The following is a 27,372-nucleotide window of genomic DNA, read 5'->3' as shown; positions in this document are numbered from 1 at the left end:
TGAAATAAATGTCTCTATATGGTAAAGGGGAAAACTAAAACATGACCTTTTTTTTCAGTTCCCTGATCCTGAATCTCATTATTACTATGTAAATGGACAAATCGTATTGTCCCCTTTTTAACTGCATATCTAGAAAGTGCAGGGGCATGAGATCATGCAGTTATTAGTCACAGTGACAAAAAAAGACTTAAAATGTTCTGCATGTTTTACATAATGCTGTGACTGTCTAAACGCAAAAGACTGGACAAAACTATAACCTGTTGACTTTTAGTGGAAAGAGTTCACTCTGTTCTTCTTTCTCTGGTTTTCAATTTAAAAAAAAAAATCATTTTGTGTCTGCTAAATTTGCCCCTGCACTTTTTCTTCAAACTGGTAAAACACAAAAATCTTTGAGTATGATTAGTTTATGATTTGACCTTTTTCCCCCTCCCTTTTTAATTCCCAGTAGATGCTTAGAAGAAATAAAAGATTCTTCTAAGTAGGAGAATTTAGGAGAATCTCGTAGAATTCTCTGGAATTGTACAGTTGGCTTCTTTCTGTACCTCATGACTGAGTAGTATCATAACTTAGCGGCTATTTTTCCCTTGATACACATATGTAAGCCCTATTAGTGTTAATGCCTTTTTGAAATGCTTCCCTCATCTATTCAATATCTACTACTGATGTCCAAACCCCAAAGTCTTACGAGTTGCATGGCATGTGGCTATCTCTAGAGCTTAATAGAAAGTTGGATTTAATCTCATAGTTCATCTTTTGAGCCGTAAAACTGTAAGACAGATAAAATGTTTTAACATGAAGCTTTTATCTGAGACCTGTGAGCAAATAAGTCTTTTTCTGGTCCAGGGAAAGGACAGATACATATTTTTTTTTTTTTTCCTTCCCTTTTATCTTGCCCGGTAAGACCATAACTGTAATATGTGCTTACATGGGCTTGTATAGTTTAAAGGTGTTGTTTTGCAGAAAAAAAGTAGTACAATATTATATTTATGACTGTTAAGGAAATGTTGCTTTTTGCAACTCAGTAAATCCATCCTTACTTCATTTTAAATTTTTGCTGCTTTGCTGCAGTTCATTGTCAACTGTCTTTGTAAAAAGGGGACCGGGTCTATGAAGGGCAAAACTTGAGTCTACTGTAGGACTGGTATTTTCCTCTTAGTTTTACTTGACTGTACGAGGCTCTGAGCATCTTGATCTAATGTTGCTGTTATTCCTGCTTTAAATGGGGGTGTTGCACCAGTTGACTTTTTAGGCTTCTCCCAAGCCAAATGACTTTATGACAGAGTTCAAATCTACAATGATAAGGGAACTATCTTCCCGTTGTTGTTTTTCCATTTTTACGAACTGTGATGCTGCAGAGTTACCTTGAAGGCAATTGCAACAGCAACTGAAATATGAATAGTTATAGTACCATCAGTTGTGGTTTTTTTTTAAAGATAATTCATCTCCAGATGACAAACTCAAACATGTCTTTTAAAATTCTATTTTCCAGCTTTTATTCTCTCCATTATTTAAAGGATAACTTTAGTCAGACTTCTGAATGCATGCCTAGGAAAAGGTGTAAAAGCCTGTTCATCCCCCAACTACTCTTTCCCACTTTCTTGCCTGCAGAAGGGGAAGCCTGTTTCAACATGGCTGCTACAGCCATTATGTTGGATCAGTAAAATATATTTGAAAACCTAGCGTTTGGGAGATGGAAACTGCACTCCTGCTAGTTCAGTGCGTTATTTGTTTATTGGGATTAGTGCTGGCTGCAGTCCTACAAAATGAAGTGGAGTATTGGAGGAGCTCGGTGGGTTCTGCATTGTGGATGTCGATGGGACGCCTCGGAAAAGCAGCCGCAATGCGTTTCTTTTTTTTTCTTTTTTCTTTTTTCTTTTTTTCTTTTTTTCTTCAAGATTACTTCTTTGTTGCCCCGATGTGATTGTGTTTACAGAAAATTACAACGGCACAACTTGGTTACTATTGATCCTTTTTTCCCCTTTGTTTTATAATTTATGTAGTGCAGCAATGAAGGGTTTTTAGTGGAGTTATCTCTAGAATCTTTATAATAAGCTTTGATTAGTACTGAACTGCAGTGATATACGCAGAGACTGTTTAAATACGTACTGAGCTACCTTGTTGTTCTTGGGGAAGGAACACATTGACACCTTTTGCGTTTCATTAAAAGGAGGAGGGAGATTTATGTGGATGATAATGAGATTGCTAGTGGGAAATAGGTAAAAAATTGAAATGATCAGAGTATCAGGGGTTTTTTTTATAGTAAGAACACTTCTACTTTACTGATGGATAAACAAGGCAATTGTTTATTGTCCAGTGTTTTCTAGTAGAGCAGAAGAAGCACCACAGGTTCCCTGCATATGAACCTGCTACTTCATGAACCAGACCTTGCTGGATGCGAGGGCATTGGTTTTGACATTTTAGGCAGTCACCTTGTTTCTTTAAATGAGAAAAATACTTCATAAGTACCAGCATGTTTAAAAATAAGTTCCACTTTGCTGCTGTGTCAGGAAAATGCATCTTCTATTTATATTTACAAGTTGCATCATTGCAAAGGGGTAGATTTCTGTTGCTATGAGTGGTATTATAAAATGTGTTGCATTCCTCTTTTGCAGAGAATTAACGTAGAGACCAGATTGAAAATATGCCTTCGTGAAAAAAGTCTCTACCAAACTGATCCCATCTTGGCTTTAAGGTAAATGAAAAAAATGTATCAAACACCTAACTTTTCTTCTCATCATAATTGTTCTGTTTGAAAGAAATGTGAGGATATTATGTGCTCAGAGAAAGTATTTTAATTAGTTAAGTTGCAAAACTTAATAGTTAGTCAAAATAAAGTGTAAACATGAGCCAATAATTTGGGGTAGGCTTCAGTAATTAAACAAAATGACAGTCAGTGGCATGAATTCTTATGTGTCTTATGTACTGCCTTGGCAAGTGTCTGGTTTTGTCTAAAAATTGAATATGCATATGAAGGAGAAATCACTATAATTGAATGGAAAATGTGAAATTACGAAGGCAGCAAAGTATAAATAATTGAAAATCAGGTTGCAGCTCTAGCTTCTGTGTTTCATGAGCTCAGTTGCAAACAAAATTGCTAGAATGGGAATTCACATTTTTGTTCCTCTTAATTTTACTTTCGTGGTACAATACTCCTGGTACAGAGAGCAAGGCAGTGAAAATGACGAAGGGGTAATTAAATACCTGTAGGAAATTAAGAGCCAAACCAGAGACTAATTTTCAGCAGTCTACAGCTTCATTATATATGTATATGTTTTGATTTCTCATGTATATGGAAAATGTATCCTCTAACATTGCATATTTTTAGTCTTTCTCCTCCAGAATTGTTTAACTTACTGTGTTCCATGGTAAGATGTGGCAAGCTTGTTTTGTTTGTGAAATCATTGCAGAAAATAATTCTTTTCGTCATCATCATTGAATGGTTTGCTTGGAAGGGACCCTAAAGATCACCTAGTTCCAACCCCCCTGCCGTGGTTAGGGACGCCTTCCACTAGACCAGGTTGCTCAAAGCCCCATCCAACCAACACTTCCAGGGATGAGGCATCCACAACTTCTCTGGGCAACCTGTTCCAGTGCCTTACCACCCTCATAGTGAAGAATTTCTTCCTTATAGCTAATCTAAATCTACCCTCTTTCAGTTTAAAGCCATTACCCCTTGTCCTATCACTACATGCCCTTGTAAAAAGTCCCTCTCCAGCTTTCTTGTAGGTCCCCTTCAGGTACTGGAAGGCTGCTATAAGGTCTCCCTGGAGCCTTCTCTTCTCCAGGCTGAACAACCCCAACTCTCTCAGCCTGTCTTCATAGGAGAGGTGCTCTAGCCCTCTGATCATCTTTGTGGCTCTCCTCTGGACTCGCTCCAACAGGTCCATGTCCTTCTTATATTGGGTGTCATCAGCAAACTTGCTGAGGGTGCGCTCAATCCCACTGTCCATGTCACCGACAGAGATGTTAAACAGCGCTGGTCCCAATACCAACCCCTGAGGACCCCACTCGTCACTGGTCTCCGCTTGGACATGGAGCCATTGACTGCAACTCTTTGAGTGTGACCATCCAGCCAGTTCCTTATCCACCAAGTGGTCCCTCCATCAAATCCATGTCTCTCCAATTTAGAGACAAGGATGTTGTGCAGGACATTGTCAAATGCTTTGCACAAGTCCAGGTAGGTGACATCAGTTGCTCTTCCCTTATCTGCCAACACTGTAATCCCGTCATAGAAGGCCACCAAATTTGTCAGGCACATTTGCCCTTAGGGAAGCCATGTTGACTGTCACCAATCACCTTCTTATTTACCATGTGCCTTAGCATAGTTTCCAGGCCGATCTGCTCCATGATCTTGCTGGGCCTAGAGGTGACAGACTACCCTGTAGTTCCCCAGGTCTTCCTTTTTCCCTTTTTCAAAATGGGGGTTATGTTTCCCCTTTTCCAGTCAGCGGTAACTTCACTGGACTACAACGACTTCTCAAATACGATGGATAGTGGCTTAGCAACTTCATCTGCCAGTTCCTTCAGGACCCACGGATGCATTTCATTAGGTCCCATGAACTTGTGCACTTTTAGGTTCCTTAGATGGTCTCGAACCTGATCTTCTCCTGCAGTGGGCGGTTCTTCATTCTCCCAGTCGCTGCCTTTGATTTTTGCGACTTGAGCCTGTATCCTTCCATCCCAACACTCCAACCATAGGAGCCATCCCACCATATCTCTGTGATGCCAATAAGATCGTAGCCCTGCAGGTGTGTGCACGCCTCTATCTCCTCTTGTTTATCCCCCATGCTAGGTGCGTTTGCATAGAGGCATTTAAGTTGGGCCCCCGATGAAGCTGACTTACTGGCTAGAGTGGTTGGAATTCCTTTGTGCTGCTCCTCAGGCGCTCTCCTGCTGATCTGTGATCCTTCTCCACTTTAAAATAAAGTTATTAAAATAACTTTCTGAACAGTTAATTACTTGTGAGTATAGCTAAGTATTGTTATCTCCACTAAATACCCCTTTATCATGGCCATACTTCATTTGACAGTTTACTATGTCCTGTTCAGTGGTTGAAATCACTCAAAATGGGTAATTTTCACTGTTTGGAACTTTTTAGATCTACTTGCCCTGCTGTGTCTGTGGTTGAAGGGATTGGTGAGATTGCTGTACTCAAGCCTTATTTTCAAGTGAAACTTTCTCCAAATTTAACCAATGCTATTAGACATAATTAAAGCCATATGCTATTTCACATTCCCAGTATTAGGGGTTGTGATACTGGCACATGCCATAAAACCAAGTTCCAGGCAGCACAATAAATTTGAAAAAATCATTGTCAAAATACATTCAGTTGTGTATGGTTTAAAAGCCCAGGTTTTGCCCTTAAGCACTGGATACTTCTAGAACCAGATCAGATTCAATAGTTTGGCTTGTAAAAGGAGATCAAAGTAAAGCTGTCAGCAATACTTTCAAAAGGAGTGCTGGACCTTCAGTGAGCCTGCCCAGCTGCCCACGGGGTAGGACAGCAACCCATAGCTGGATAAGAGTTTTGTTTTGTTTTATAATTTTGTTCTACCTAATGACACTGTATTGTGGGCTTGGTTGTATCCCCTTTAGGGTGGGAATTGTGATCCTTCTCTAAGGACTTTATGAGAATTGGAAGTTTTCTTTAAGGACTATGGGGTTATTTAAATAATTTGCTATTAATAATTTTCCTATTTGAACAGTGTTTAAATACAGATACTCCTATAGTAAGACTCCGGATGAGTGTGTAATAAAACTTAATATTTGGGAAACTTGGGAAATACCATAATAATCCTGGACTCACAGATGGCCAGAATGTTTTATTCTTAGCAAATATTGAATTCCTCTAAAATACTGTCATGGTACTGATACAGTGTTAATAAACCAAAGCTTTAATAAGTTGCGGATCAAGACAATAGGGCTTGCAATGATGAATGTGACTCCAGAACTTGCAAAACTATGCTCATAGAATTTAGTTAGTCATAATAAACAAAAAACAAAATTGCATTTCTCAGGAGATCAGAGCGGTAGCGCTGTATGGCCAGGATAGCCATTTCCACTCTGTACTTCAGATATTTCCTGTGAGCACAGTACGCGGTTGCCTTGGCACATCAGATGGAGGGTTGGGCTTGTGGAGAGGCTGCTGTCCCTGAAGATGGGATCTCTCCCCACACCCCTGGGCCATGTGAGCACAGCAAGAGCTGTTTCACATTCTTGTGCTTTCTCTCTTCACCGTGTTTGGTGCTACCAAACAAATTTGACAATTCCTTCAGTTGTACGATGATGGTTTCATGGTTTAAATAGTTTTAATGTCTCCATTAGACTCTGGCATCAGAGAGAAGTATTTAAGAAATCTGGCGGTGTAGAGATTGGTCAGTATTGCATTTGTCTAACTGGCAAATAGGCATGACTATGCTTGTTATACTAAAGTAACTATAATATAAAATGGGCAACATAAAATTCTTTTTCTTGCGCTATATCCTTTGGGTGCAAATTAGAGAAGTTTCATCTGGAAATGAGAAGAGAATCTTCAATTTTGACCTGCGTGGACTCAACCAGAAGAAAATTTTGTAAAACATGAGTCTGTAAAAATGCTTTTGTGCTCTAAGGAGCAAACAGTAGTAATCAGGATGTTTCCTTCCACACTGTAGAATTGTCTCCATCATCTAGTTTTTTGACACCAGAGTTGTTTCTGTGCATTACATATGCATTGCTAAATTTCATTCATTTTGATGTCTTGGTTCATGGAGCGTATAACAAAATACCCAGGCACCTTATTAAGGAATTGTGGGAGAGTAGAAGCCCTGGGTGATAGCGCCGTACCGTCTCTTATCAATTCTTCATGTCAAATGTAAAGGTATTGTGGTGTGGTTTTTCTCCTATGGCAGTTGCTATATAGAGACCATGGAATAATTTAAATCTGGAGCGACCGATGTGGTTGTCGTGTCTGGAGGCAATAGGCCTTTCTTGGAATAATTACTTCTGTGTCTTCAGTAGCTGTACTTAAAATAAAGCAAAAGCCTCTAATCCTGAAGGTTCTGGAGATGGAAAAGCTCTCATGAGTCTTGGAAAGTTGCCCAACAGATTACACTGTTGGAAAATATTTGCCCTGTTTATTTACTGAATTTCTCTGAATCAGCTTGAAGCATTGAAAATAGCACTTTTTTTCCTGCTCACCTGCACAACCTTATGCTATCACATTTCTGATCTTAGCTTAGTTATTTAGACTGCTTGTTAATCACACCCAAACTTCCACTTAAATATCAGATTGAGCTCTTTTAGCCTTTTCTTTGTAAGGATATTTTCCAGTCTTGTTCATGGTCCCTGTCTTAATAATCTCTAATCAAGCTCCTTCTCCAGTGATGGTTAACAGACCTGAAAACATGTTCATGTGGTGGTCTCAAAAACAGAAAAGATGGAGAGACAATGCAGCTTCTTAGTTGCGTGCTCAAGAGAGACCTCTGCACAGCATCACACTGGGAATCTATCCCTTCTGTAGAATTGTGGGTCTTGCAATGTTCGATGTTTTTTAGTGGTTTGCAATAAGTTTTTCAATATTTGAATATTTTTCTTCACTCAAGGAGTTCTGTTAAACTTCAGTCTCGTGGAAATTAGCAAGATAACAAGACTGTGAAATACCAAGAATGTATTATTCCTTGGTAGCATTAAGGTGATACAAGTAAGAACTTTTGCTGAAAGAACCATATCTTCCCTTCTGTGCTCAGCCGGGGTCCTACCACATCCCCTGTGCCACCATGGATGCTTGGGCTGCAATGTGAGGAGCTGAATGAGAGCTGCTCTGGCTGAAGCTAACCTGGGATTGGGGAGGGGTGAGAGTTTTCATCGACTTCATTTGTATTGCCTAGCTCAGTTTATGGCTGTGTAACTCACCTGCAAGTGGAAGTTAACCTGTAGCTTGAGGATGGACAGGCAGGGAAACTGCTGCTTTGGAGGTGGTGCATCTTTATGTTGATGTTAAGGACAGTGGGTAAGTACCTCTAGCCGTTAAAGTATTGCTTTGTTTCCATAGATTATCCATTAAAGATAACACATTTCTTCTTCTGAAATCAATTGATTTTTTATTTATCTTGACAAGGTTTAGAGCAGCATCTCCTCATGCTGAATGCCATTCTTCTGGAGTTAAAAAGCTGTCGTCTGTTATTTTATTTTTACAAATTCAAAGGCCACTTTAGTACTATCAGCGTGAGATCATCACTGTCTAATAATAGCCATTTTAGAAGATTTCTATTAAAGTCAACTTTTAACAGAGCCCTCTTGCTAAAAGAACTGTACCTTATAATCATGCTGTATCTGTCACTACAAAGCATTATATGAATTTTGCGAATTGGCTAAAATCTATTAGCTATTAAAACTCAATGTTACTTTTGATCAGAAAGGAAGTAATCTTGTTTAACTTCTCCCTCCCCTTCATACATCTGTGGGAGCCTGTGTGAGGGAGAAAAGAAAGGGAGCCTGATGGTGGTTAATGGCTAATGAATACAGCTAAGGATACAGGAATGGTTGCCTGGCAACGCAGGGAGGATGGGCTGAGGTCCCTTGTCAGTACATAGGAGTTGACAATTGGCTCATCTCTTGAGCTCGTGAGGACTGACTTTTCCATTTTTGCATACTTAATTCTCAGTACGTATCATCGCTGAGTTAGATTTGTATATTACATGTTTTGTCTCTATGTATTTCATTCTTTTAAAAAGGAACACAAGAAGAATGGAAGCAAATCAAATATTTTAGTTAAAGGAACAAAAGATGATGTGAATTCCATCCCATGCGGTTATTATGCTTTCAAGACGGGAGTCATGTTTAGTAAGAGATTTGCCTAAAATTGCAAGCTTTTATATCTAATTCCAGGTAAAGTTATGTTTTCTTAGTCTGAGTGCCCTCTGAAAAAGACCATCAACACGCTCAATGCTCAAAGATGATAAGCTGGGGTTTATGTTACAATTGCAACTTGAGAAGATTTGCCTTTTTTTGTGGCTGAAACACAGTTATGAAGTGACACATCTACTTTGTTTCCCCTGTTACTGTGGTATAATATCAGGTTGCGAACAGTGTGTGCACTGGGAGGTATGACAGACTTGACCTTATACAAGCTGTTCTTATAACAATTCAAATGAATTTTGAATATGGGTGTCAATATGAGCTGTAAATCTAACTTTCTGCCGCAGTATAATTGTACACAGGCGGTGCTTCATTAGGGAGATGAAGGGTGGCCTTCGTTAGTTTGGTGTTCTCTAGAAGGCCTTTATGGAAAAGTGGATTGACGTAACTACATGAAGGTGATTATAGTTAAGTGAATATTGAACTAGTAACCCTTTTTCTTTTCTATGGGCATGTTTATTACGGAAGAAGTTGCAGCTGGCTTCCAGACTCAGGTTGCGTGATCCAGTACTCTCTGTAGTTTTGATATTGCCAGAAGAGTAACTTTTTTATCCCTTTCCGCTCTCAAGAATAACTTTGGTCCCTATTGATAAGGTCAAAGCTGTAGGAAACAGGTTGAATTCTTGTTTTGAATTGTTGGACAGGAGATCTACTTAGCCATTTTGTGCCTGTTTCTTCCACCAGGCAAAAATGGGGTTATTGCATAGACATCTGCAATTGTATATACCTTGGGAATTCTTAAAAGAAAAAAAACCACCTCTCTCCTACTAGTAAGAGCAGTTATCATTTGCAAAATGCTTGCTTCCATTTTTTTTTCTTGTTGGGTTCAGTGTTTTTGTTAATGGTTGTTGTTAATGCTTTTTAGAGCATTTGGCATGCTGTGAAACCTGACCAGCTGTCTAAATATAGAGTGTTTGTATGGAAATGTTTTGATGGAAGCTGCAAAGAAATCCATTATGTTTACTGGATACTTTGTAATTATCAGACTTTGAATAATCTAGACAAAAATCGGTGTTCTCATCTCACTTTTTTCTGCACGGTCTATTCTCTTTCTGTCTGTCCCCATTGCAAACGCACAGAGGCAAGATAGCAGCTGCCAACTGTGTAGAATTACTTCCTTGTAACTGGAGATACTCAGAAAATCAGGTGAAAGGTTTGAAATGTTTCAATTTGTATAGCCAAAGCCTTAAGGCAATTGTCATTAACAAAATGGTCTTTCTCCTTCATTCTTCATGTTGCAAACTGTAGCTTCTGACTTACTATTTATCTTTTTAATGGTTTATACTTACATTACAAGCCCTGAGTTTGCTACAGGGTATTGAGAATGTTTTGTAGCTTATGATGATTCATGGGAAAGTTTGGGTGAACTGCTCTGGACTGTATTTCGTGGTAACTTGTATTCTTAAGGGCAGCTTTGGTATATAGGTAAGATTGTTCTTTCCCATCATCTGCACGAATAAGTGTGTGGTGGTACAATTGTGTTAACTTAAACATAACTGGCATGATTCAAGGAACTGCATACTGCACTAATATTATAGAAACCTTGGATCCAAGTGTTTGAACTTGTGCTTTAATCTACTATATCAGTGTATTTAAGATTTATGAATCTGTCTTCATGTCCAAGATGTGCAAATTGTTGGCTATTTACCCTCCTAGAATAGATTCTAAGACAGAAAAATACCTTAAAAATTATTATAATTGAACCAAGAAAATGAGTAAGGATCAATAAGATTTTTCAAAAAAATTATAGTAGCTTCTCTGTACAATGCAGTGCTGTTGAAAAAAAAAATGCGTCCGACTTCTGTAATGTTACCAAAAATGTTCTTTTATTTGCAACCAAATTAAATAATTTTAAACTGCAAATACTTATTTGCCAGCTTTTGTAAAGAATGCAAGTGGAATATGTTAAATGTTTTCAGCATTCTGTTGGAATACCTGCCAATGTCTTATGAAATTTCAGGACTACTAATAGATTAACACATGGGTTACATTGGAACATTGGTTAAAAAAACTTAAACTATGTAAGTTGCATTTAAAAACAATGCTTTAAATCAACCAGATTTGAGACTTTCAATGCATTTTTGCATGGGTTTTGGGGGTTTTCTTTAGTGTCCTTCTACTGCCTCATACCATAGTGATTTCTGTTGTGCTTTTGCTTTTCTTATGGGACTCAAACATAGAAAGTAATGGAAAGATCAACCTAGAGGAAACAAGAGGTAAAAGATTTTTTTTTTCTTTTTTGGTGTACCATGAACATTGTTTGAATGATTCCTTTTCTTAATTATGGACACAGAATTAACTTCCTATCCTTCATTTTGGCTTCTATGCTGTTTTATTTGCCTTACGTAATACCCTGTCTGAGATACAGAGACAATTTATTGATTAAAGCATATGAAACAAGTGCATGGTGTGTAAGCGGGGGAAAAAAGGGAAAGGGAAAAATGGGTAATGTATTTTAGATCTCATTTCCTATGTTGGTTGTGTATTAAAAAAAAAAATCTATGTGAAAATATATTAAGCAATGCAATAACTGCATACTAGTAAATACAAAGCCAACAGCTGTGTTTTCCAAGAGTACCTCACCGCAACTGGAATTGGGAAAAATAAAACTTTATTGCAGATTTGGGGAGAAATGGAAAACAATGCTAATCTAAAAATCATTTATCTTTTTTTTTTTTTCTTCCCTCAGTTGGGGAGAATAAGATTTTTGCTGCCTTTACTCTCTCTGGAAAAATATAGCTCATTCTGTTTTTTAGGAGTATTGTATAGATAATTCAGAGATGCAAACAGCAAGGAAGAGTGTTATTCCATACTAGAAATGCTTTATATAGGGAGTTACTTATAGTAAATAATTGAACTAACTAGTTCGGAAAAAAGGAAGAATTTATTCAGTCTGAAGCACAATTCAAACGTGATGCATGTGCCCTGCTGTCAAGGAAGATGTGCCAGGCCAGAATCTGAGCATCAGTTTGTATAGTCACCTACCCATCTGATTTTGCAGAGTAGTTGTTAAAAACTAATGAGATGTGCTTTACTACAGACTAATGAGATGTGCTTTATCTGCCGAGGGTTGTAAGCAGATGCGATGTGAAAGTATCTCACTGGAGCGGAGGAGATGGTAAATTACGGGTGTGCTGAACTTGGGCTGCATGAATACGTGCGTACTGCGTGGTGCAGCTGGGTCGAAGAGGCTGAGCTCACCTAACAGCTTGTCAGCACTGAAAAAAGCTGTCTTGTTCCCATCTTCTGTGCTCCTTTGTGGGCTGCTTAACATTTTTAAAGCAGAAAACTGAGAAGTAATAGGAAAAAAGTAGGTAGCTTTCTGCTGGCACAACTGGGATTAGCGAACTGAATCGGCTTATCATAGCTTCAGAAGACGATCACACGTGGCACAAGGAGGCCACAAGTCTACTGGCTATAAAAGCAATTAATGGGTGTCGGAATATCATTTTAGTGACAACTTTTTGTCGATATGTCCCCTCATTTGTCAATGGGTTTGTATATATCAAAAGCATGTGTCAGACATCCTATGCAGAGACTCGCTGTTTAGCTTGGTTAATGGTATGACAAAGCTGAGTTTTTCTTGCTTTGCCTGATTCAGGAGGGAACTGTTTGCCCGCTTGTAGCACTCAAAGGGACGTATACATTGCAACTCATGGCATTTCATGAAATGGCTGTCTTGCTGTATGTGGCAGTCACACAAGGTGAGGTAATTTGGTAGCATAGTATTGCTTCCCTATAAGACATACTTACATGTGTATATATATCTTTATATATACATATATATATTTTACAGCTCTTCTGTTGGAACAATCTTTAGTGACTGAAGATTCACACATAAGATTCTTCTTGGCTTTTCTGTATTTGCTGGGGTAGAAAATACTTCAGAGTCCAAGTCTTCATTGGCTTGAAAATCCATCTCCATATTAAATCACTGTATTTTATACAGTATATTTGTTATAAAAGTTTACATATGTGGCTGGAATGCAAGCTGACCTACTTAAACGGCAGCTCTTCCCAGCCGTGCTAGATGTGTTAGAGATGAGTGTTCATCTTGCTGAAATGTAAACGCAAGGTCACCCATTTTAGTGTTTTGAAGAAGCGCTTTCTCTAAAAGGGTAGAGTAAGGATAAAATGGTGAATTTTTTTTTTAAAGCCGATCAGCTTTTGATTCCCTGTATAAGGTTTTTAGGCTCTGCTTTCTAATGTGATCTTAGAGTAGTAAGATTTACTTCTTAGTTGTGCAAGATGGAGTTCAGTATTAGTTAGCATTTATAGCATTAGCTCTCTTGCCAACAAATATTAGAAAAACATTTTTCATTCCCTCAGTGTTTTGCTCTCCTTTTTTTTAAGCTGCTTACTTTTGTCATTCAATTTATCCTTTGCTTTCAATTATAACTACAAGATTCATCAAAAGTAGGGGTGGCAGAAATAGATTGTGTTGAGATTTTTAAGTAAAACAAACATCATCTTTAAAAAGCACTCATTTAATTCTGCTGCTTTTATAAATAATCAAGAGGATTGAAGGGCAGTGAAATTGTAACCCTTTATACTAGATCTTGTATACGCTGCATTACTATTGTATGCAGGCCCAGATTATAAAGTATCATCTTCCATGCATCAGATCTTCATACTTGTTTGCATAATTTGATTTTGTTTAATACGGTGGTGGCTGGATGCCAGGTACCCACCAAAGCTGCTCTATCACCCCCCCCCCTCCTCAACCGGGCAGGGGAGAGAAAATATAATGAAAGGCTGGGTTGAGATAAGGACAGGGAGATCACTCACCAATTACCGTCACGGGCAAAACAGACTCGACTTTAGTTGAATTTATTGCCAATCAAATCGGAGTAGGGTAATGAGAAATAAAACCAAATCTTAAAAACACCTTCTCCCCACCCCTCCCTTCTTCCCGGGCTTAACTTTACTCCTGATTTTCTCTCCTTCCTCCCCGCCAGCGGTGCAGGGGACGGGGAATGGGGTTGCGGTCAGTTCATCGCACGGTGTCTCTGCCGCTCCTTCCTCCTCAGGGGGAGGACTCCTCACGCTCTTACCCTCCTCCAGCATGGGTCCCTCCCACGGGAAACAGTCCTCCACGAACTTCTCCAACGTGAGTCCTTCCCACGGGCTGCAGTTCTTCACGAACTGCTCCAGCGTGGGCCCCTTCCACGGGGTGCAGTCCTTCAGGAACAGACTGCTCCAGCCTGGGTCCCCTGCGGGGTGCAGTCCTTCAGGAACAGACTGCTCCAGCGTGGGTCCCTTCCGTGGGGTGCAGTCCTTCAGGAACAGACTGCTCCAGCGTGGGTCCCTTCCGTGGGGTGCAGTCCTTCAGGAACAGACTGCTCCAGCGTGGGTCCCCCACGGGGTGCAGTCCTTCAGGAACAGACTGCTCCAGCGTGGGTCCCTTCCGTGGGGTGCAGTCCTTCAGGAACAGACTGCTCCAGCGTGGGTCCCTTCCGTGGGGTGCAGTCCTTCAGGAACAGACTGCTCCAGCGTGGGTCCCTTCCGTGGGGTGCAGTCCTTCAGGAACAGACTGCTCCAGCGTGGGTCCCTTCCGTGGGGTGCAGTCCTTCAGGAACAGACTGCTCCAGCGTGGGTCCCTTCCACGGGGTGCAGTCCTTCAGGAACAGACTGCTCCAGCGTGGGTCCCTTCCACGGGGTGCAGTCCTTCAGGAACAGACTGCTCCAGCGTGGGCCTCTTCCACGGGGTGCAGTCCTTCAGGAACAGACTGCTCCAGCGTGGGTCCCTTCCGTGGGGTGCAGTCCTTCAGGAACAGACTGCTCCAGCGTGGGTCCCTTCCGTGGGGTGCAGTCCTTCAGGAACAGACTGCTCCAGCGTGGGTCCCTTCCGTGGGGTGCAGTCCTTCAGGAACAGACTGCTCCAGCGTGGGTCCCCCGCGGGGTCACAAGTCCTGCCAGCAAACCTGGTCCAGTGTGGGCTCCTCTCTCCACGGGTCCACAGGTCCTGCCAGGAGCCTGCTCCAGTGTGGGCTTACCATGGGGTCACAGCCACCGTTGGGCATCCGCCTGCTCTGGCGTGGGGTCCTCCACGGGCTGCAGGTGGGTCTCTGCTCCACTGTGTACCTCCATGGGCTGCCGGGGCACAGCCTGCCTCACCAAGGCCTTCACCACGGGCTGCAGGGGAATCTCTGCTCCGGCGCCTGGAGCACCTCCTCCCCCTCCTTCTTCACTGACCTCGGTGTCTGCAGAGCTGTTTCTCTCACTTATTATCACTCCTCTCTCCAGCTGCAATTGCTCTTCCACAGCAACTTTTTCCTCTTCTTAAATACATTATCCCAGAGCGCTGCCACCGTTGCTGATGGGCTCGGCCTTGGCCAGCGGCGGGTCCGTCTTGGAGCCGGCTGGCGTTGGCTCTGTCGGACATGGGGGAAGCTTCCAGCAGCTTCTCCCAGAAGCCACCCCGTAGCCCCCAGCTACCAAAACCTTGCCACGCAAACCCAGTATAAATACTGAAAAGACCAAATTAGAAGGAAAAAGGAGAAGCTAATTCTTCTTTTTTCTCTCTTCTACAAACTGACTTTGTGCTAGTGTGTCTGTAGCTTTGGCTTCTGTGCACTCATCTTTCAGCTGCTTGAAGTCAACTTGAGTTGTTATTTATTTTCTACAGACTCATCTATATTTTCATTAAGTAGGAAGTCTAAAAACACTAGAAGTGAATCAGGAGGCCATTGCTGATTTTGATTGCTAACATTTTTTTGAGGTTTGGTTGCTAAAGCTGTGTGAATGAAAACTGAGGAGCAGGAACTGATTAGAAAAAGATATTTAAAGATACTTCGGAAACGACATTTTGACAAAGCACCTGTTCTCTGTGGAGGGAAAAATACCTCTGTTGGGGAAAGCTGTCAAAAGTGTTCTTGTTTCAGCTTTCCAAATCAGGACTTTGAGAGCAGAGACGTTGAATTGTTTTCTTATGGTCATAAAGCTATCAAATGGGGTCAGAAATTGAACTGTAGTCTTAGATCCCCTCTACTGTGTTACATTTGTCAATCATGTCAGGACTGATAGGTCTCGGAGAGACAGAACAATTATACATAATTCAGGTATTGTGAAAAGTAACATATGTATTATTAACAAAACAACAAAAATTAATGAAAACTCCATGGATGTTTTGAACCCTGTTTTCTTCTGCATATTAATAAATTCCCCTGGCATGTGATTTTCTCACTCAGTGAGGGATCAGGGAGAAGCTTGAGTTACGTGTTAGTCATTTTGCGGGATGTGCTTTTGAAAAATGAGAGGTCCGCTGTGCAACAGTCCTTCAACAACGTGGCCAAGAGAGTAAAAGACCTCCTGTTGGGTCTGGAAGACCTAAATCTTAGTTCTTTTTTGCCCAAATCAGTATTTTGCTGGTTAGAGTGGTGTTTTGGAGCCTTTTCTGATCTCTTTTCAAGAACAAACAAACCAACCAAACAAAAAAAAACCCCACAAAACAATAAACAATTGAAAAGAAACTAAGAAACTTTCTTAATGGAAGACTCATTAAAACTAGATCTTTTCACCATAAAAACAGTTGTTTCGAGGAAGTGATATTTTTCTGATGGCAAGTAGTTTTCTGATGTTATAATGAGCTGTAATTAGTGCTTAGAAATAAATGAGAACAAATATACTTTGTTTCCCATTAAGCTCCAAAGTGGTGATTTTTGCATCTGTATGAAGTTTTATACCACAGCCTCCCTGTAACTGGTGAAAAACTGTTTGCAGCAACTAGACTTGGAAATAAAACTCAGACAAGCCAGAGGAATGTGAGATGAAAATCTCATCCATGATGCAGTAAGTCTTCCTTGTGTTTTGCTCACTAGTCAGATTTCTTTGTTGGAGAAAGGAAAGAAATTTAATTTCAAGTTCATGTGAACTCCACATTTCAGTAAGTTGGGCTCAGCTCTATCCATGCACTGTCTCTGCCTGCTGGCACTCAGCTGCTCTTTTGTTAGTGCATCATTTGCATAAACACTGAAAACCTGTTTCACTGTGGTTTTTGAGACCGGTTATCCTTGCTTTTGTATTTAATCCATTTTATTGTGGAAGAAAATATTTTTTCCCCCCATCTCCTATTTTAATTGAGGTTGTAGGCTAAACAACTGCTTGTAATTTGGAGACTAACCAAATAATGCTGTTCCTTTTACTGTACCACTTTCCGTGCAAAAATAAAATAACCATGTTGCTCTTTAAAAAAACTGAACAAACAAATCACCACCAACAACAAAAAAAACCCAAACACCAACAATATAAAAACCTGAACGTCAGTATCTGCCCCCCTGTTTTTGAAGGAGTCGGGAATGGCACTGTCCCTTTTCTCCTAGCGCTCCTGCCACTGTTGAAGGTGAAATATCTGTTATTTTTTCCTGTGAAAAATGTCGGTCTGTGGTGCCAGATAGGTAGTCACTACAAGAAACTTTGAGGACTGCCTCTCTCCTGGGATAAACTTTGAAACACTTGGTTATCAACTAGCAAGCTTTCGCGGAGACTGGATCACAGAGTCATCTTAGCGATTTGTGTAAAAGAATTCTGGGTATTCCCAGTGCTTATGTTTCAGTTCTAGATATGATTTGTATCATCTCTGCAATTTCACATGTAATAAGTGTATCTCATTATTCATGTTTTTGAAACATTGAAACTGTATTCTTTAGGGAAAAAAACCCCCAACGTGTCTTTCTACTACATTTGTAGAGTATGTAGCATAATATGCCTGGGAGTTTGAAACACGTTACCAATAAAGAATGACAGCAACTGTTAACTGTTGACACTACTTTTTTGCATTAATTCTATAAAATACCTAGATTCTTGAGTAGAAATGAGAGAGTCTTGAAAGCAATTTGGCCAGTGCTTACAGGAAACCTTTGCTTTTCTGAAGGCTTTCAGTTGTGAGGGCCTCTCTCTAGGTTTGCAGGGCTGCCGTAGAAAACTTGTGATAATATTCATATCCTCTGGCAAGTCTTATCGCTGTTGGTGGAGAGCGTGCTGTTTCTAATGGCATTGAACTTAGGCTTGTAGTCATCCATGACGTTCGCAGTGTGATGCAGTGATCTGTTTGGCATGGCTCTACACAGCATAAGATTTGGCTTTTTCCTCTTGTAGCCCTGATCAGTGTCGTCATCATCATTATATTTCCCTTCATTGTCTGTCAAATGCACTCCTTAGAATCAAGAAACATTGTCGTTGCTGTACTGTAAATATACAGAATAACTTTTTCTTCTGGGAGCAGAACAAAAAAACCTCCATTTTCACATTTGGGTCTTTCTAGAGAGAGCGAATGAATTAAGAGTTCCTCCTTTGGAAAGCACTCCATTTAAATCATTGCACACAAGTGAGCACAACAAACAGCTTTAGGAGAACATAAAACCAAGCTAGCCATTTCTCACCATTAGTCATTGTTGGAAGAGGTAGTGTGAAAAATCTTGAGTTTCAGTCCTTTTTGCGCTATTCCCACTTGTAGGCTTCATTTCAAAGGAACAAGTATTTTCAGTACTATCACTCTCATCTCTTGAATTCTTGAAAGTATTTAAGAGTTAACAGAAGGTGATGTGATAAAATGCTAGAACTTAAACTATGAAATACTTCTGTAGGTGCCAAAAGCCTAAAATCAGAATCTTACTCTTTAAGGAAAGTGTTGGTACTCAGTAGCTAAGAAGAACAGTTATTTTTGTTGCCTTAGACTTCTGTTTTCTTTGGAATTAGTAGCTCTCTTTATATGGGGGAGGACCTCACAGAATACAGTATTGAAGGTAAAACTAATCATTATGATTTCTCCCATGTTTAGAAGCTATAATAACGTAGGGTATTTAAGGATTTCTTAAGAGATGGACAGTTTGTGTTTGGAGACGGCAGAAGTGCTTTTAGATTTTTCTGTCTCATCAGTTAATTACCAAATATATTTTGCATTGCACTGCAGAACTTCATTGATAAACAAACTTGGGTTTTTTTAATTATGTCTTTTAAATATAGAGCAACTCAAGCTTGTTTGAATATGGAAACTCATTCCCCTAGTCTGATGGTCAAGGAAGAGTTTCTGTACGGGCTCCTCCGCTGTTGCCAGGAAGGGTTACGTGCAACCTAGGTATTGGTTCCTAAACCCAACTAATAGTAAATGGTGCACTTGCCGTAGTGACCTTGTTTGAGAGCTGAGATAAAGAAAGATCAGTGGCCAAATATTTTTCCTTCTCCTGTCTGAGGTGCGTTTTGTCAGCTTTGAGTTTCAGGAAGATCGTGCAGATCTCCGCTCGTATTAGGGACCTGTTTGAAAAGCAGGAATAGACAGAGTCAGACCCTTTAATAAAGTCTCCATATCCACTCTTGTGTGCTCATTTCATTAACTGTACTACTGGGTACTTTCAGGAAAGGCCACTTTGGTTTGTCACTCTTGAAGTAATCACAAAGCCCACAAAGTTCTTATTTATGCATTTCTCTGCATGCAAAAATAACTTGGTTTAGTCTCTGACTCTAAGTAGAGGAAGCTGCGTTAGAACTGAGCTGAAAAAGACCTCCATCCACCGAATGGATGTTTCGGTTGAGTGTTTCACTCATACTTTCAAGTGGAAACTTAGTAAATTAATTCAAGATGATGTTCAGCATCAGTCGCTGGGTGTCTGCTGTGCAGCTGGGGAGATTCCCCAGGTGTCTGCTGGAGTCTCGCCGTCCTGTACTGACCCCGAACTAGCCAAGGGCAGCTTCGGTTCATTGACAGTAAGCTGGGATTCTGGGAGGGATAAGCCTGGTGAAATGTAGGAACCACTGACTGCAAATTTGGGCCTTGAGCTGAGATTGAGGGTTATGGGGAAAAAACCTAGCAAAAGCTCAGCTAAACTAACAGAAATAAAATAATGAAAGGCTCATTTTTCAAACATAAGCTCGTTTTGCTTTTCTCTTTGCTTTTTTGGTGAAGAGCCTTTTCTGACTGTGGAACAGTCAATTTAACCTGACTAATATAATAATCCGGCAAGAATAAAGCATGAGCTGTTTCTTGTAAACGCCTTCATTTTTTTGGACAAAGTGAGAAGTTCTTTTGGAATTCACTGTTCAGATGATTCAGGTTTGGGATGTCTGATTTACCTTCTCTAGCAAAACTCAGATGCTTAAGCACGGCTAAAAGCTAGTTGTGTGTGTGGATGAGGAAGGTGCTTAGTGTGTGCACAAAAAGTTGACAGTGAATCGCTAGAAGACATAAATGTTTTTTTACCTCTGCCTATGTGATGATTAGCTTGAGGAGTGTTACTGTCTGTGGGGATATTCTTACTCCTAAATAAGAATTTTGTTTGAATTAGCATAGTTTGTTTCAGAAATTCTACTTTAAAGATACACTTTACCTAGCCTGAATTATCTTGAAAAACTATCTTCAATTTTTCCCCCCTCTGTGTTTCTGTCTAATAAATAATTATTTCAGTACTTTAAAAAAAGGGAAGAAAAAGACAACGCAATTTAGTTTTAAAAATGGACTTATTTTCTACTGGATTAAAAAAATTTTTAATGCTATTGATTAGACCATTTTGAGTGTAATCCAGACAGAGGTTAACATTGTGAGAGCTACTTAGCTCTTTTAATTTGTCATTGTTTGTTCCTTTAAAATAGTGCTGTGGCTTCTCTTTGATTTTTGTCATTGGCAGTTGCAAATGTAAATGTTAAAATAAAACTAACTTTGTAGGCAGAGAGACAGGTGTACTTGTTCAACAAATTGATCACAAATGTATCAGACACCTGTTATTTGATTTCCACAGCAAAAAAGAGCAAATATGTTCTTGGAACTCAATTTGAAGTGTGGCTGGATAAGATTATCTTAAAAGTTTGTGTCCTTGTGCTGGAGAAGGAGGGGAAGAGAAGCAAAATAACCATTTGTTTTGCTTATAAACCTTTTCTGTTACACAGTCAAAACAATCTCAAAATTGCAGTGTTCAATAAGACATTTTCTTCGGAGGTAATCTTTGTGAAAGACAGGGGAAGGGCGGTTTGGGGTTCTTTGCAAAGATTTTGCCAAGGGGCACTGCATCTGCAGCGATTGTAGTTCCCCATGGTGGAGAGCTGGGGCTGCAAAGTTCCCATCCCACAGAGATTGACTTGATAGTTATCGTTTAGTTTTCCTATGAAATGCAAATTCAGAGGATTTTTAAAATCAGTTGGAAACTTTCTGTTGGCATTTTGACTAAAACACCTGCTGCAAAAGAAATATTCTTCAGATCGCTGTCTGTGTGAAAGTGAAAGGAAAGGGTGGGGAACAAACGAGGAGGAGAGTCCAAGAGGAAACAAAGCAGCCTTGCCTGAAGCACATGTTAATCAAAGGAGATCAAAGGATATGATGTCAGTTTATAGAGAAACAGGTCGGGCAAGCCCAGGTAACTTAGGAAGCAGGATACTAATTATTCACAGAAGAAAGTCAGGTATACGGTTACCGTGCTACAGTTGAAAGTCAGGAGGTCAAAACTTGCACAGCAACCGAGTCCACTTGATGAAACGGCTTGGCTCCTTACGGGGGAACTCATCGTTTTCTGAAAATGGGGGAGCATGAGTCTAGGGTACCGAGTCCGTCCTGTCAAGGTAAGCACATGCAACCTGCAAAATGCTGTGCTGTTTGGAAGTTTGGGGCATTGTTAGTCTCTGCATGTGGGAGCTTGTTTTGCTGTCGGCATGTCCACACGAGGGGACGTGTTTTTGCATGTGCGTGTGTTTGGGGGAAAGGAGGAAATCCACATCCCTCGTCTCTGCAATACATTGTTTTTAAAAAAACACTGCATGAATTTAGAAGGGTAAGGGAAGGTCTGATAAGATCATGTAAGTATTTGGCACTGTATTGTCAACAAAGATTGCTTTAAACTTGTTATCTGTGGAAGTTGAGGTTACCATTTTGTAATGTAGTTCAGTCTGCTGCAAGTGTTTTTTGGACAGGAAATGCTTTGCACAACTTGAGTACACGCTGCATGTGAGCAGGGCATGGCAGATGCATAAAGATGAAGGATATTCTTTCCAATTTGCATTCTTGGCTTATTCCAGGTTGTTGTCTTTTTTTTTTCTCCTGTGGGCTGTGCTAAGATAACACCAACACATGTATGCAAAACAGCCTTTGTAAGCACTTGTGTGACTAACTGTAAGAACAGAGTATTCTGTCCTAGGTGTTTTAAATTTTCAGTAGAAACCTGAACACAACAGTTCATAAATCTTGCTTAGCCCTTCTTTTGCAACATTAATGTCAAGTTTTTGCTTTGAGAAAGAATGTTTTCCCAGTAGCCCTTTTTTCTTCCAACAGACAATTTTAACGTCCCAGGAAATATTATCTTCCTGAGGAATTATTCCATTATTTTATCTGCTTAGCATTCAGTGTTTTTTTCCCCTGACATTTAACCCGTGCTTTTCTTTTGCTTGACTTTACCAGTTTCTTCGTGGCCCCCCTCTCATGCTTTGCATACCAGCAAGGGATAAAGCTTTGTATCTATTTTTGGTTTTTCAAGAATCCTCAGGCTATTGTAAAATTTGCAAATGGGTTTCCGAGAGCTGAAATGGTAACTTTCTAGTCAGCGAGAAGCTGTGTTACTATTTTTCCCTTGAAGTTATTCTTTATGTATATGCAAGTGTGTTATGCTGGGATTCAAATATGTGTCTCAGACCAATGTTAATTGGCAATAAGTCTGTTAATGCCAGAGCAGATTTTGTTCACTGAGAACTTCTATTCCACTGCTTTTTTTTTGGTGTGTGTTAATAAGTGTGTACATACTACACAGAAAACACACAGTAGCAAATTAATTTTTGATCCAAATTTTAATTTTGAAAAAAAGCAAGAGTAATGTTCAGTAGTGTACAGGTCTAAATGCCATTTCTGGCATGGTAATATGAGAATTGGCGTTGCTTGTTTCTTCTCTTTCTTCATTCGGGATCTCACTTGAGGTTACAGGGGTATGCTGTTCAGAAATATATCCAGCCTAATTCTGATCTTAGTTTTCATGCTGTCAGTGAGGAGCCGTTTCACTGCTGCTAATAAAATCGTATAGATAAAACTGATGTAAAATGTTTTCAGGCCCGTTGTGTTTTATATAGGTCTTCTGGGAACCATGATTGTGATTCTGACTTAATTTGTGCCTTTTCTCCATTAGTGTAACTGAGCTTAGTCAAATGAGGGTCAATTCCTCTTGATTTGCATTAGTGGAAATGGGGCAAGAATTAGGGCTGCACAGTAATGTCGGTTTTTAGATAAAAATGTTCTGTGTGTACATACACCCCCAGTATAAGTTTTTTCAGTTGCCATCAATCTGATGTACTGGGTTATTTCCATGTGTGCTCGTTTTTAGAAAGTGTCCAAAATAATTGGTGATTCAACTGGTATTTTTTAAGGGAAAAAAAGGTGGAAAAATTAACATTACTCAAGATACCTGTCAAAACCACTGCTAGTGAGACAACTTGCATTTCTTTTCATGTTATTTCTTTTTAGAGAACATTGTGCTTGTATGAATTACTGAAGGTGCCAGATTGACAGCCCTGGAGGCTGGCTTCACTTATTCATTAGCAAAAGAGGTACAGCCTGGGCAGCAGGTGCACAAGCGTACTTGCTGTGCTATACCCGTGTGTCTCAGTTCTGCTGTGAAAAACCCCTTTTGGAAGATCCAAGGGTTTCAGTCCTGTTCACTCCTTGCCTTTCCCCGCAGCATTTTCTTCTAAGGGCACAACATAATGGTCTTGTGATGATTAGGTTTGTGCACTAAAGACTATGCAGAGACCTTTTATTTGATTTCACCAAACAGCCGTCAGATGGTGAAGAAGGCTCGGGGCTTACATAAGTCAGTAGTTCTCGCCATCTGGTCAATCAGTAAATATAAGGTCACTCTGCTGTCACAGCAGTTTTGTTTTGCACCACGTACAGTAAGCTCAGAGAATAAATTAGCTCTTGGTTCGGTTCCGTTGTTATTCTGCTACTTCTGTAAATGCTTCAGACCTCCATTTCTATGGAGGCTTGCAGCCTGGGTGTGACAAATGAAAAGAGCAAAGCCCAGAATAATAGAACTTTGACTGCCAGCCATAAATTGATTCCTCGTTCAAGCGAGCACACTGAGAGCCCTTCAAAAATGCACTGCAACTAACTGAGAATATCTTGTATTTTTGTGGTTTGGTTTTTTTTGTTGTTGTTGTTTGTTTTTGTTTTTGTTGTTGGGTTTTTTTGCTTTTAGAATTAAGATCCATTCCTTCACATGAGTTGTTGTTTTCAGTCTTCCTGTGAATTAAGTACTGTTTACTGGAGAGTATGACAATATTAGCCCCACAAGATGCAATTACTGTAAATTTTAATTTTATGATATTGTACATGAGTTGTAATTGATTTTACACTGTATTGTGTTTGCTAGATGATCATAGTAGTTTTGCTTGCTTGCTAAGTGTGTGTAATACGTGCTTGCCTCTCTGGCCCACAGAGGACAGAGTTAAATTGACAAGTTCAAGTTAAAGCAGCTTATTCTTTCAGTTCTCGGGAGGCACGGTAAGTGAGCAAGAATGAGAGGAGTCATATGAGTGTTATATTAATATACCATCCTGAAAAATTTGTTTTTTTCAGGGCTCCTTTATGTGCTGTTTATTAGCATATCTAAAGCGTTTTTATAAATGGTTTCATTATATATTTATCCTTAATATAAACATATGATTAAATAAGAGTAATATTATTTTAAATAATTTCCAGCAAGTTCAGATTCCTTCTGCGATTAATCTGGGCTTTGAATCAGCTCTGAAGCGTGTGTTCCTTAGGATTTGTTCTTGTGTTCTGATGTTGATTTTTAGATCAATATGTATGTAGTCTCATGAAACATTTACAGACCAGGTCTAAAAGAAGCAACTACTACTTTTTGCTGAGAAAGGTGACAGGAAAATATCAGGAGCCTACATAAAGAACATGGCATGCTTGCATGGGGCAGTGGGAATTAAAAAGGGAATGTCCCAGAAAGCGAATTTCAGAACGGTATCTTTTCAGTCTCGAGTTTCCCTTTCTTAATGAGAGGGCTTCTTGCCCACCAGGTCTACCCTGCTCGCTAGGCTGTATGAAGAACGGTCTTGTTTCAGGTTTGTGTTTTTGAGCAGGACTATGAATAATGCTAATGAATGCTGTAATCAGCTCCAGTTATTAACTGGGGTTCTCTAACAAAAGGTGGTAACTCTGAAGATCCATTGTAAAAATGCTTCCTCCCCCCCCTTTGCGTTCGATGACCTCAGGCCTCAGAATTGAGTGCCTGTTTGCTCTCTGGACAATTATTAGCAGAACATCATTGGGTCCCTTCTTGGCTCTTTTTGAATGATAATAGTGAGGGTTTCCTGTGACAGCATTTCTTACACAGATTGGCTCTATTCACCAACTGGGTACAGTAACAATGGGTAATTTAAAATAATTCATTTTATTGCTGCCTCCTGTAGATTTTTGACTTTCATTTCAAAGTGGCGAATCTAGAGAGCTGGAGAAGTATGTTCTGATCACTATCCTGGTGCTGTGAAAAATACGAGATTCAAATAGTCCCGCAGAGCCATCAGCAGCTGGATCAGCACAGAGCACTCTTTTGACTTCAGCTTAAGTCATTCCAACATTTTTAGGTACTTTTAACTCTTTTATCACAGTTATACTATTTTTTTTTTAGCTTTGATTTCTCAGTTTATATGCGCTCATTAATCAGGGTTTGGGATTTCAGTTCTACAGAAATATTCTCACTAACATAAGCATATTAAAACTGAGAAAACTGCATCAATTGAAGTGTAACAGTGAATCTTTCTCCAATGGTGAGAACCCACTGCAGAACTGGGTATCAGACCCAAGACTTCCAGCTCCCAATCTGCTTCCTATTATTGTTGTTTTGCTGTTATAATCCTTTCCAGTTCTTAGAGGTATGTTGCAGATGATTGCATCCTAATATATATGCCTGAAAATGAAACAAGATAGCAACATCTTGCTGCAATAAATAGAACTGAAAAAAAAGTATAGTAGTATAGTAAAAGGATGATGTTTGCAAAGTGTCCGAAAACTTTTCCTCATATTCTTCATCATAAAGCTACTTTAAACTTTGAAATTCTACCAGATGCAGAAATAAGCTCTTGTCGGCAGTAGGATGTATCAGATTCGGTGTTTGCCATTCAGGGAAGTGATCCAGGGGAAGTTGTTAGTTTTTCCCCCGATACATCATTCTTCAGCGTGTGTGGTAAGTGATATATTTATTTTGGCTGCTCTCGTACCTCTTTTCTCTGAAAGTATGTCACTTACTGGAGAAAAGTGAAGAACTGAGGTTGACGCAGAGGCAATATCAACGTGGTTTTAGCAGTTCAGGCAAAAGAAACCAAGGTTTATATAAACTTCTTATGCAGATATGACACTAGTTCATAATCTAAAGAGTGCTCTGCATTTGTGGCAAGTCCTGACAAGGTCTATTTTTCCTCCTCCTTCAAGTACTGGAAGTTTTGTGGAAGTGGCTGGAATTTTTTCCACCTCTATACAGGGATTGCATTACATAGTTCTGGTGGAAAAGGTGGTGGTGGTGGTGAGGGGGTTTATTTTATTTGTTTTTTTCCTTTGCTTGAAAAACAGCATCTCCACTGGTCTCCACCACAAATGAAGTGGTATAATCCTGGGACAGTATCCTAAACAGCATTCTGTCTTGCAGAGAGTTGTTGAGATGTGCTTTATAAAGACAAGCAAGGTTGTTTTCTTGATTGCAATATCATCGTGATCAAGTATTAAGAATTTTTTCTAAGTATATTGTTGGTTTGGGGTTTGTGGCTTTTTTTTTTCTGCAAGACCTGGTCTCTTAATTAGTCCCTTCATACTTATGATATTCTTAATATTCCATTAAATTTATGGACATTGCCTGACTGTAATGTAGTAACATTACATTGTAATATAGTATGCTTTAAGTAATGACGAAAAAGTAGGATAAAGTGGACTTTACTGAAAGAATTTCTACTTTTCAGTGATCGTGTGTGGGTATTTTTTGCTGTTGGGTTGTTTTTTCTATACCATTGTCATTGTTATTTAAGTTGGATTCAAGCCAATAGGAGAAATGTCAGTTACTTAGGACATCTGGGCCAAATAAAAAGAGTACTGGCACAATACCGGCGCAAAAACGCTCTCCCGTGTAGTACGTAGTGAATATTGAAAAATTTGAAACAGGTCATTGTAGATTTGTTCCAAATCTGAAGACTTGATTCTTCTGCTATTCTTAGTCGTTCAGAGTGACTCTGTGCATTTCCAGATTGTCATAATATATATGTTACTATGTATCATATATCCCGAGGTGTATGAAGCAACTCTTTATTAGCGGAAGGAAATTTTAATGAGTGTTTGAGCAATTTTCCATTTCACTCACATGTTTCTAATCGTAAGGCCAAGCAGATTGTTTGGGGGAGAAGGCATACTGCTTGAATTTACCCTTCTGAAACTATTTATGAATTGTTAAACTAAAAGCACACTGTGAAGGCATTCAAACAAAACATGATAGACACAGAAGTGTTTTATGCACA

Source organism: Calonectris borealis, chromosome 9 (assembly GCF_964195595.1).
Source record: "Calonectris borealis chromosome 9, bCalBor7.hap1.2, whole genome shotgun sequence".
Taxonomy (NCBI): Eukaryota; Metazoa; Chordata; class Aves; order Procellariiformes; family Procellariidae; genus Calonectris; species Calonectris borealis.
The sequence above is the reverse complement of the archived record's forward strand: the minus strand, read 5'-3'. Positions refer to the sequence as shown.